Genomic DNA, 11,774 nt, shown 5'->3' with positions numbered 1-11,774 from the left:
TTGAACTACTAAATTACAGCATTTATAAAATTAAAAGCATAAATAGATATATATTTTAATAGTTTCATTATCTTCTATTTTAACTCTACAAAAAATAAATAAATTTACTAAATATATTAAATTACAACCAATATAGATAATTTTAAAATATAATGAATTGTGTTTGTTAAGAAACTAGGAATTTTAAAAATTTAATGTATGACTTTAATTTTCCAATGAATGAATAGTATGGTACATCCCATGTTACACTTAATACATGAAAACTTAATACATGAAATGAAATTTAGATAAGCAAAACTACATATACAAAATAGGTTTAATTAGTCGGATAGTATCCATTTTTATTTAGATATGTTAGTTTGGTATTAAGACACTTTTTCAAAAGTTGAAACTAGATTAACATATTTTTAAAAGTCGATATCAGACTGACACATCTAAAAAAAATGGATACCATCAGACTAATTAAACCTACACCTACAAAATATTGGTTGATGAGGTCAAATTTTTCAAAATACAACAAATAAATTAAATTACTAATCTATGTTTATGTATGTTAATCTATCATCATTTATTATATGTACTAGTTTGTTAATCTGTGTTTATTCTATCATTAATTTATTATATCTTATAATGATTTATCTCTTTGTAATGATTTTTCTCAATTTTATAAGGTAATGTATGAATTGATATATAAATATCATTCATCACATTAAGAAACAGTGAAGTAATGATAAGGTGCAGATGTCAATCGAAATCAATGTTTGGTAGTTTTGTATATGATATCATTATCTATTATGGCGGCCACTAAAAGTTCAAAATTGAAAATTATGTTATATGGTGCATAAATATAGCAAACAAAATCTATTTTCAGATTTTACTCTAATAATAAAGTTACACATTATAGTTTTGTATTCATATTTTACTTTCTATAACTTAATTATCATAATTGAAATAATAATTCTTAAAATTCAAATATTAAATTTAAGGATTTTTAATAAAATAATAATATTAGGTATTATTGCATTGAAGTGACATTCATGGGCTTTAGCTTTATCCAATGTCATTAGCTGTAATCGACTCAAACACACGTCAGCAAGATGGGTCCCACTCTTCTCTAATCTTTCCCCACTTTCATTCCGTTATTTAATGTTTAATTAATTAATTAAATAATTATTTGATTAACTGCGAGATTAACATTGTTTTTATTCCATGAAGCTATTTTTCACAAAAAAAAGTAACGACAAAGTAACACCAAATGATTAATAAGTTACACTTTTTTATCACCCATGGGAGCATTATTCAAAGAACAAATTAATAATATTTTTCTCTTTAAAAAATAAATAATAATTACTCTTCATTACTTCATTACTATCAACTTCACTATATCACCATTATTATTCTAATCCCACGCACACGACCAACACAATACTCTTTTTGTAAGGAAAAAAGAGGGAATAAAATAAAGGAAAAGGAATAAATACAAATACCAACCTATGGTTTAGGTGAACAAGAATTTTAAAAAATATGAAATAAAGACAAGAGTATGATTATTTAGGTGGATGGAAATTGAAAAGCTATATTCGAGATAAGGAAAACAAATATTAAAATTTCTCTTAATTTATTTCATTAAGAGCAATTTTCCCCCTCGAGACTAAAATTATTTAGGAATTATTTATGATTGCTTTTTAATCAAGACTCTAGAACGCACTTTATAGAATAAAAACATATAATAATTGAATTTCTATAATTTTTTTAATAAAATAAGAAATATTATCCTAATAAAACTCTTAATCGTAAAAGTTCTTGAACAAAATAAAGTAGTAGTGGGTACCGCGAGTTTTAGATGCAATAAAATAATTACTAAATTATATTCATGTTTAAATGTTTATTTTGGGAGGCAATAAAATAATGGATTCTTTTACCCAAATAGTATATATAGGCTAAAAATTACTAGATAACATATTATACTATATATTTATACGGTTTTTGTAAGGTTAAAATTAAGTTTTTAAAAATCAAATCTTAAACTGTGTGATTGAAATGAAACAGATGAATTTTTTAAACAGATGAGATTTTTAAAAATCAAATCTTAAACTGTGTGATTGATTGAAATCTTAAACTGCGTGATTAAAATAAAAATAGATTAATTTTTTTATTTTTTAATTAAAATAAAATAATAAAATAGTATTCTTTTACTTGAATAAGTAGTTTGTTTGTTTGTTAAAATATATTTTCGAAAGTAAAAATATAATTAAAAGAGTAGAAGAAAAGGGTTAGATCCCCACGTCAGCTCCACCTATTTCTACCGTTACCGTTAGATTTCTCCATATTTAGGTTTTCAGGATATTTCCTCTTCTCTCCCATTCCCAACCCTATTTTTCTTTTCTTCTTCTTCTTCTTCTTCTCTTTCTCATTCCTCTGTTCAACATCTCACACCGTCTTCTTCATCTCACCCTAATCCTCCAAATTTCATTATTCTATTTCTACACACTCATTCCCTTTATTCTGCTTCACGTTTCATCTACCACTCCACTGGTTATTCTTCTTCTTCATCTTTGTTCATACATGCACCATGAAGATTTTCAACCCCTCTGAACGCTTTCTTCGGAACATGGTATGTCCCTCGGACACCATATTCCTCAAAAGCATCAATCTTTCTCATCTGGGTTCTTCCCATCTCCACCAATTCAGAATGTCCATCCTCTCCTGGCCAAATTAGTTACACTCTCATCAACACATTTCCCAACTTTTCCCACCATGGAACCGAACAACCAACCCGACCAACCTAACCCCAGAAACATAATCTTCAACAAATACGAAATGGGTCGGGTCCTGGGGCAGGGGAACTTCGCCAAGGTCTACCACGGCAGAAACCTCCTCACCAACGACAACGTCGCCGTCAAGGTCATCAAGAAAGAGAAGCTCAAGAAAGAGCGATTGGTGAAGCAGATCAAGCGCGAGGTCTCGGTCATGAAACTGGTGCGGCATCCCCACATCGTTCAGCTCAAGGAAGTCATGGCCACCAAGGGAAAAATCTTCCTCGTCATGGAATACGTCAGGGGCGGCGAACTCTTCACCAAGGTCAACAAAGGAAAACTCTCCGAAGACCTCGCCAGGAAGTACTTCCAACAACTCATCAGCGCCGTCGACTACTGCCACAGCCGCGGCGTCACCCACCGCGACCTCAAGCCGGAGAATCTCCTCCTGGACCAGAACGAGGACCTCAAAGTCTCCGACTTTGGCCTCTCGGCGCTGCCGGAGCAGCGCCGCGCCGACGGCATGCTCGTGACCCCGTGCGGGACCCCTGCCTACGTGGCGCCGGAGGTTCTGAAGAAAAAGGGTTACGACGGTTCAAAGGCTGATATTTGGTCCTGTGGCGTAATTCTCTACGCCTTGCTCTGCGGCTATTTACCCTTCCAAGGTGAGAACGTTATGAGAATCTACCGGAAAGCGTTCAGAGCACAGTATGAGTTACCGGAATGGGTTTCGCCGCCGGCCAAAAATCTGATTTCGAATCTCCTCGTTGCTGATCCTGCCAAGAGGTATTCCATTCCCGAGATAATGAAAGACCCCTGGTTTCAATTCGGGTTCATGAGACCCATTGCGTTTTCGATCAAGGAATCCGTAGAAGACAACATTCATTATTTCGACGATGTGGACAACAACAACAACAACGAGGAGGACGAGGTTTCAATGAGGAAACCCAGTAGGCCGTTTTACAACGCGTTTGAGATAATCTCGTCGTTGTCGCACGGGTTTGACCTCAGGAGTTTGTTCGAGACGAGGAAGCGGTCGCCGTCGATGTTTATCTGTAAATTTTCGGCTTCGGCGGTGATGGCGAAGGTGGAGGCTGCGGCGAAGAAGCTGAATTTTAAAGTGACGGGGAAGAAGGAGTTCGTGGTGAGGATGCAGGGGGCGGAAGAGGGGAGGAAGGGGAGGTTGGGGATGACGGTGGAGGTTTTTGAGGTGGCGCCGGAGGTGGCGGTGGTGGAGTTTTCTAAGTCCGCCGGCGACACTCTGGAGTATATTAAATTGTGTGAGGAACAAATGAGACCATCTCTGAAAGACGTTGTATGGAGCTGGCAGGGAGATAGATAGATAGCAATATCTCTTCTGAGGATTAGTTTTTACCAATTTCATCTGTTTTTGTTTTATTTGATGCTGAATTTGGTTCCAAACTATGTACATATATTTGGAGTTTGTGATGGTGATTGAACTACAAATAGTAGCTAAATTGCAACATTAATCTCGCAAATTATGGAAAAGTAAAGGCATGGTTTTTCACTTTGAGAAGTGATTTGGTTGTTGTTGGATGGACCAATTTTAATTTTATAACTTATGAAAAAGTGGTGATATTTTTATAATGAAAAATATTTTTATTACTAAATTTTGATAATTTTTTTTTTAAATCAGTTATGTCACTTTATCTTATAAGATAAAATTGATAAAATTTAGTAGTCACTGTATTTTTCTTTCATTATAATCCATTATTGTGTGATTATTGTGTGATTGATGACCAATTGAAGAGTTTGAATTTAGTTTTGTCGGGTAATTTTGAAAGAGAGAATTACAAGGACTGTGATTGGAGAAAGCTCAGTGCTCGACTTTCTATTTGTTACTTTAATTTGAAAGGGTTTACAAATGTTTCAAATATTTTTTTACAAAAAATATGTCTAGATATTCAATCAAATTCTTCAATAATTTAAAATCTATATGTTTCTGTCTAGGAATAATGGTCAAATTCGAACAATAAGTCTCTTTTTCATTTTTGAATTTATCTCTCGTTGTTTTATGATAAATATTTATTAAGTCGAAATCCTGATGAATATATTGAGATCGGTCATTCTGGACAATATACTATGATATCGTATTCTTATTTGGTTAGAATATAAGAGTAATTTACAGTTAACTTTTTTTATTTATTTCTCCCTTAACTTATTTTGTTGATTCTATCTTACTTGAAGAAGGTGATATATTTGTATTTATTGTGCAAGAATAGACTATGACGGGTGACTTTGATGAAATCATTTATAGTAACAAAAATAATATTCATAAATAAAGAAATTGTCCTCGTTGAATTTTGGTATCGCGGCGCCGCTACTTGCTACCGAACAAGCACAAAAAAACAGTCATTGCTTCGGCGCTGACGTGGAACCCTAAAAATTGCGGAACACATTATTCTTTTCTTTCTTCAAATATCATCTACCTTACATTTTTACTATTAGTTTTATAAATACTATGTGGTGAATTGTTTTAAGTAAACCAATTCGCGCACTTGAATCAATGATTAAAATTTTTCTAAAAATTCAAATCATCATAAAAAGAAATATAACCATTTTTGTTTTCTGAATTGGGAAATTAGTATGATTCGTCGTTACTATTATAATAATATAAAATTTTCCTTTTGTAGTTGTGTCTTGTATAATGGGCGTTCTAATTCCGACTCAAATTCGTTCAACCTATTGTCGGACGAACTTGGATCGAAATTGGAACATTGGTGTCTACCGTGGAGACCAACAACTTTCCTTCAACTTTCCTTGCCCTTGACTGGGGGGCTTGTTTCGCTACACCCAATAAGTCTCACATGGCTTAGGAGTCGAGATCAAGTGAAGTTTAAATACTCCTATCTTTTTTCACCCTCTAAGGCGCCTTTTAAGAACAAAACCATGACAGACTTCAAATGCTCCAAAGTAAACAATACCTTGGAAACATAATCGTTGTTCTTAATGATGATTGTCGGACGAACTTGGATCGGAATCGGAACAACGGGTAAATAAAATTTGGCCCTACGATACATTTTATCCATGTTGTGTGGTGACAAGAGAAGACCTGAAAAAGGACATTGAATCGAAGATGTTTGTTTTTTGTTAATAAAAATGAAAGGTGTGTTGGAGAGTGAAGAAGGGTACATATTGAGAAGTTGTCCCTTTGAGGAAAAGTGTGGAGAAGGAAGGGTGAAGACATAAAAACGTTAGGAAGAGTGTTGTACCATCATTTCAACGTAGCATCAAGCTGACTCGGATCATACTCACTTTCTTCTGTTGAAGACGTGGCTCATAATAATACTTCATTTTTCCTTCTGTTGAAGAACTCAACACCATATCATTCTCAACTCAACTTGCCAACTTGCCTAAATACAGACACAATAACATAATAATATGTTTTTCATTTTTCCACAACACAACCACTCACCTACATACATAACTTATCCCTGCCTCAACTATATTATCAACAATATAAATACATAAATATATATATATATATATATATATATATATATTTTTTTTTTTTTTTCTGTAAGTGATATGTCCAACTTATATGAAGATTAACTTCACAGAAGTTATGACTGTTGTTAGATTGGAATAGTTATTTGTCAAAAATTGTTAAATAAAATTTTGACATAAAATCATTTTCCTATATAATTTTAAAAAATATCACATTCTTCATATAACTCACTTGTTAGTATATTTGACACGATATTTTTTATATAATTCAATTTTTATATATTTCTCTTCCTGTATTGATATTTGATACGCGATGTCATATGCGGGTGACTTAATTTATATATAAATAATTAATAGAATTTTTAATCTAAAATTTTAATGAAGTTTTGAACCTTGTTTCTTTTTTCTTATATGGTAGTGTATATCTTTTATTTTTATTTAATGTGAAACTTAAATTTATATATAAATTTTATATATTTTTTTCAGATGTAAATCCTTTTATATTGAAATTTGTCCCTTGAATTAAACAAAACTACCTCCTTTACTTATACTGGTGTTCACGTACCTGTCTCATGAATACACAGATAAAAAGTATTTCATTCCATGTTCAAAAATTGTAGTTACTGATTGACAATCTTTTCAAAATAACAATATTCAAAGAAAATTGGGTACGCAAAAACATGACAAACATGACTATGATGAGCTGCTATTAATGATAAACACAAATAATATATTGTTCTATATTCCAAATTCTTTTTTATATCAATTATTTTAATTAATTTATATTATCATACAAAAAATCATAATTTATTTTTAAGTTTTATATTTTTAGGGTTTAAGAAGTAATTATTTATCGCAACTACTCCATATATATATATATATATATATATATATATATATATATATATATATATATATATATATATATATATATATATATATATATATATATATATATTACAGTTTTACAAAATTCTAAATAATTTATCTATCATTAGAATTTTTTGATGAGTTTTCTAATATCAGATACTCTTAAGATATTATAACATATTTCTAAAATATTTACAAGTAATATACTAGGATGTAATAATTTATTATCAAATTTTATTATATACTGATATATGACAAAATATTTCTAAATATTTAGAGTTAATGTCTTATTATATAATTATTGATTACCACATATTATATCGTATCTTCAAAATATTATATATAATAATTGATTATGTAATATCTTGATACTCTATTTTACTTATCATAATTATAGGAGTACTCAATCAATATTTAATATTTCATATATATTTCATATTTTTTATTCTCTGACCGATTTAAACTTTAAAGTTCTTTATGAGTATTTTTTAATATACATACATCTAGAATATTATAAAAATCTTTAAGATATTTATAAATAATATCTTATTATATCATACTTTATTACCATATTTTATTATATTCTCATAAAATATATCAAAATATTTATAGTTAATATTTTATGATTCAATAATTTTATTATCGTATCTTATTACATCTTCAAAATATTATGATATAATATTTTATTATCTATTATTTCTAATATATTACGATATAAAAATTTATTATCTAGTATCTTCAAAATATTGTGATATAATACTTTGTTATTCTGAATATTGGGTACCGAATTAGTAAATGCAATGCTTGAAGGTGGGATGAAATCTCAAAACCAGGTTTTTTTTGGTACCGGACAAATCACTTTTTTTTTTTTTTAAATTACGCTTTATAATCGATTACATTTAATCTATAAATATTTGAGTTCATTCTGTATTCTGTAATTGATTATAATATTTATGTAATCGATTACGTTAATCTCAGAAACCTGTAGTCTGTAATCAATTACAATACTGCGACGATTACATGCGAGGCAGCAGGCTGAGATGAACGCCGGGGAGCGGTTAGAGATGCACGCCGGGGAGCGGACTGAGATGAACGCCGGAGAGTGGCTAGGGGAGCGCCTGATTAGAGTTGTGAAACAATATTTCAAGTCTAACTAAAATTAGAATAATTCACTCCCTACAATTAGATTTTGATTTTGAATTTTTTGGATATATGGATTTTAAATTTTTTGATTTAAGTATTTAATAAAATTTATTTGCTTATCAGATTTGCCTGAGAGCAGAGGAGAAAGAATAAAATAGAAAATAATTGTACTGCAAAACGGGTTTATATATATGGTGAATTTATCATACATTATATAGCACTGTTGTTAACCTTTGTTTTGTGCTTCTCAAAAAGCATAATGATGTGTTAAACATACATTTTTTTTTTTTTCATAAAAAGATACAACTTCGGTAATAGTTTTTTTTTCTTCATTTTTTACATTTTAAATAACAAATTCAAATTTATTTGTAATTCATGAGAATTATAAATATTTTGTCATCAAAGAAACGTAGGTATTTTCTCATAATAGTTGTAAATAAGTTCTACAATAGTTGAAATATGAAATAAAAACTAATCGAACTAATTATAAAAAATTAAACGTATGTTACCAAAATGAAAGTAAATAAAATGTTTTTGTAATTCGAATCCTTTGAAGACATATCAAACACATGATTGATTTCATCTGCAATATAAGACATAAGCACACATATATATTATAGTATCACAATGATTGAAGTTATTGGTATCACAGTCCCACACGCCAATAAGTTATATATTATATGAATGTAATAAGTTTTAAGTGAAAAAGTTTTTTTTTTTCTCTTTTTCTTGGGAGTTTTTGAGAAGATTATGACATGATAGAGTGTTGTCCTGATCCTTGCCTCGTGTCTCCATGTTCAGCAAATTTCACTTCATGTCAAAATCAACAAATGTTTGGTCCTTGCATGCGTGTGACAAAGCAAATGAAACACATAATTTAGCTAAATAGAGTTTATCTTTGTGATAGTATAAGAATTTATTTTTAAAATAAACTAATTACTAGCTTATTTTTTTTTTTTTTTAAAAATTATTTCTACTTTAACCCTTTCAAATACTTTTTAAGTTTGTCTTTTACTCGTTTTTACAATTTTTTTCTCATATACTTATAATTAACGACTTTCTTATATAACAATGTGTTCCAATCATTTACCACAAAACATATGGTTATATGAAAAAATATATTTATAAAAAAAATCATATGAATCAACCGCTTAAAGAGACATACCAATGCCATATCGAAATTTATTATTATTTAGATTTCTTATAATATGTAATTTATTAGTGTTTATAGTATTTATTTTACTATTTCATTTTTATACTTTGATATATATATATATTTTTCACCGTGTTATTTCTTATGGTGTTATTTCTAAATATTTTTCACCGTGTATTTTAAGAATTTTCACATCATTATTTTAAATATGTCATGTCTATTTAAAGTACAATTATTTGTATTTTTTTAAAATCCTAATAATGATGTAAAAAAATTCACTAAATCATAAACCCTAATAATAAATTTACTACTAAAAAAGTCATTGCGTCATAGCTTTTATTGATAAATTATTTATCACATAAGCTGTGGTGGAAATAGGACAAGTTATTTAATTCTGTCTCATGTGAAAATTTAGGGATAAAGCAGAAACACCTAGAATCATCATGTGTAAAAAGTCATTAATATTTTTTTTTTCTGAAATTTTTCCTCAAAAATTGTTGAATGGACATAGGTGTGAGGTTGAAGATGGTGACTGAAGATGGTGGAAGAAGCATAGATTGCCACACATAGACATAAGAAGAAGCTTCAACATTTTATTTATATGTTTCTCTATCATTCTTAACTTCTCAATTTTAACTTCATTGTCATTTTCTTAATTTATCAATGCTTTTATATTCAGATGTAATGTCAAATTTGGACTCAAACCTATTTCTAAACACCATTAGAAAAAAATAAAAGATTGTTTAATCATTTTATTTCTTTACTCGATTACAAATTGTTATACCAAGTAGAAAACAATCTCACGTGTCATCCAAATTTGTTTAGATTTTATTATATTAGAACAAGAATATAAAAATAAATACGTTATTATGAAAGTTTTTTAGATGATTTTCAACTATAAATAACAATATTTGGTAATTATTATAATTTATATCAATTGGTGCTGGTGCACGTTAGAAAGAACCTGTAATAATGTTAGGGTTAAATAGTTTTTTTCTTTTAATTTTTATTAAAATTTGAAATTAGTTAATTCCAAATTTTTCAACCAATTTAGTCATTCATTTTTTCGAAATACGTGAATTTAGTTTTTTTAATCAAATTTTGTTAGATTTATTTGATATTTTAAACACGTTTCAAGATTGCATTTATGTTGTTTATATTATTTGACATATTTTTACTTTAATATTAAATCAAATCTTATTATGAAACATGTTTGAAATACTAAATAAACTTAATAAAATTTATTTAAAATGACTAAATTCACGTATTTTGAAAGATGAATACTAATTTAATTTAAAATTTTGAAATAGACTAATTTTAAAATTTACTAAAAATTAAAAAATTAAAAACATATTTAATCCATAATTTTAATATTGTTTTGGATGTGTGCTTGCTAAAATTTCTTTTGGTCCACAGTATATGTTTTTTATTTTTCCTTTCTGCACCCCTGTTTCTTTCTCGAACTTTGCCGGTGGAAAATGTCAAAAATATTCTTTTGTCAAATTTTGTTGGACAACTTTAAATTAAATAATCTTATCAACTTTTGAATTATTTTATTTAAAAATTTAAAAAATAGATACTATATTTCAGATTAACTAATTTAAAATAAAAAAAAATATTATATTTTAGTTTGGATCATTTAAGTGTAATCGATAACATAACTCTTAAATAACTCTATTTAGGAACTTTCTCTTAAAGCACGCGCATCGGGGTAGTTCACCTAAGCCAATTTGATGTAAAGTAATTAATGTTGTCCTATTAGCTTAGTCCACTCATCATTAATTAAATAATTAAATAGGCATGTTCGTTTTTAAAGTTACACATTTAATATATTTTTATAAATATTATTAAAAGCTATGAATATGGTGACCATATTGAAAGTTTCAATGAAGTAAATAAAGATCACAAGTTTTATAAAATTTGAAAATTAATCAATAATATTTATTTGTTTTAATTTTAATATGTAACATATTGTCAAATTAACTGATGATTTACCATTATGAAGAATTAATATATATATATATATATATATATATATATATATATATATATATATATATATATATATATATATATATATATATATATATATCATGTGAGCATACTCATGCCATTAAAATAAAGTTGAGAAGATCACTATGTGTGAGTGTGTCCTTATCACTAAAACAGATATGTAAGAATATTTTGTATGTGATATATCCAAAACCCTAAATAAGCGGAAAAAAATCATTTAAAAATAATAAATATTACTATCATACAATATAAAATATGCACACGTTAATATTTGAGTCTATCACTTGACAATGAGATCAACATATAACTTTAATAAAGAGTAAAAAAATGAAATTTAATATATATAGTTTTAGAAAAATGACAGGGTGCAC

General features: G+C 28.3%; 1 long non-coding RNA gene and 1 pseudogene across 1 annotated transcript; both read left to right on the top strand.

Annotated features, from left to right (window-relative positions):
- Positions 1–2,337: 2,337 nt before the first annotated feature.
- On the top strand, positions 2,338–4,293 carry LOC114167214 (CBL-interacting serine/threonine-protein kinase 5 pseudogene; annotated as a pseudogene).
- Positions 4,294–7,842: 3,549 nt separating this feature from the next.
- On the top strand, positions 7,843–8,356 carry LOC146883426 (uncharacterized). The gene is made up of 2 exons (XR_014985441.1): positions 7,843–7,937; positions 8,073–8,356. It is a non-coding gene; the product is annotated as an uncharacterized LOC146883426 (long non-coding RNA).
- Positions 8,357–11,774: the final 3,418 nt, after the last annotated feature.

Source organism: Vigna unguiculata, chromosome 10 (assembly GCF_037176805.1).
Source record: "Vigna unguiculata cultivar grain cowpea cultivar isolate G323 ecotype 2 chromosome 10, ASM3717680v1, whole genome shotgun sequence".
NCBI lineage: Eukaryota > Viridiplantae > Streptophyta > Magnoliopsida > Fabales > Fabaceae > Vigna > Vigna unguiculata.
The sequence above is the reverse complement of the archived record's forward strand: the minus strand, read 5'-3'. Positions and strand labels throughout refer to the sequence as shown.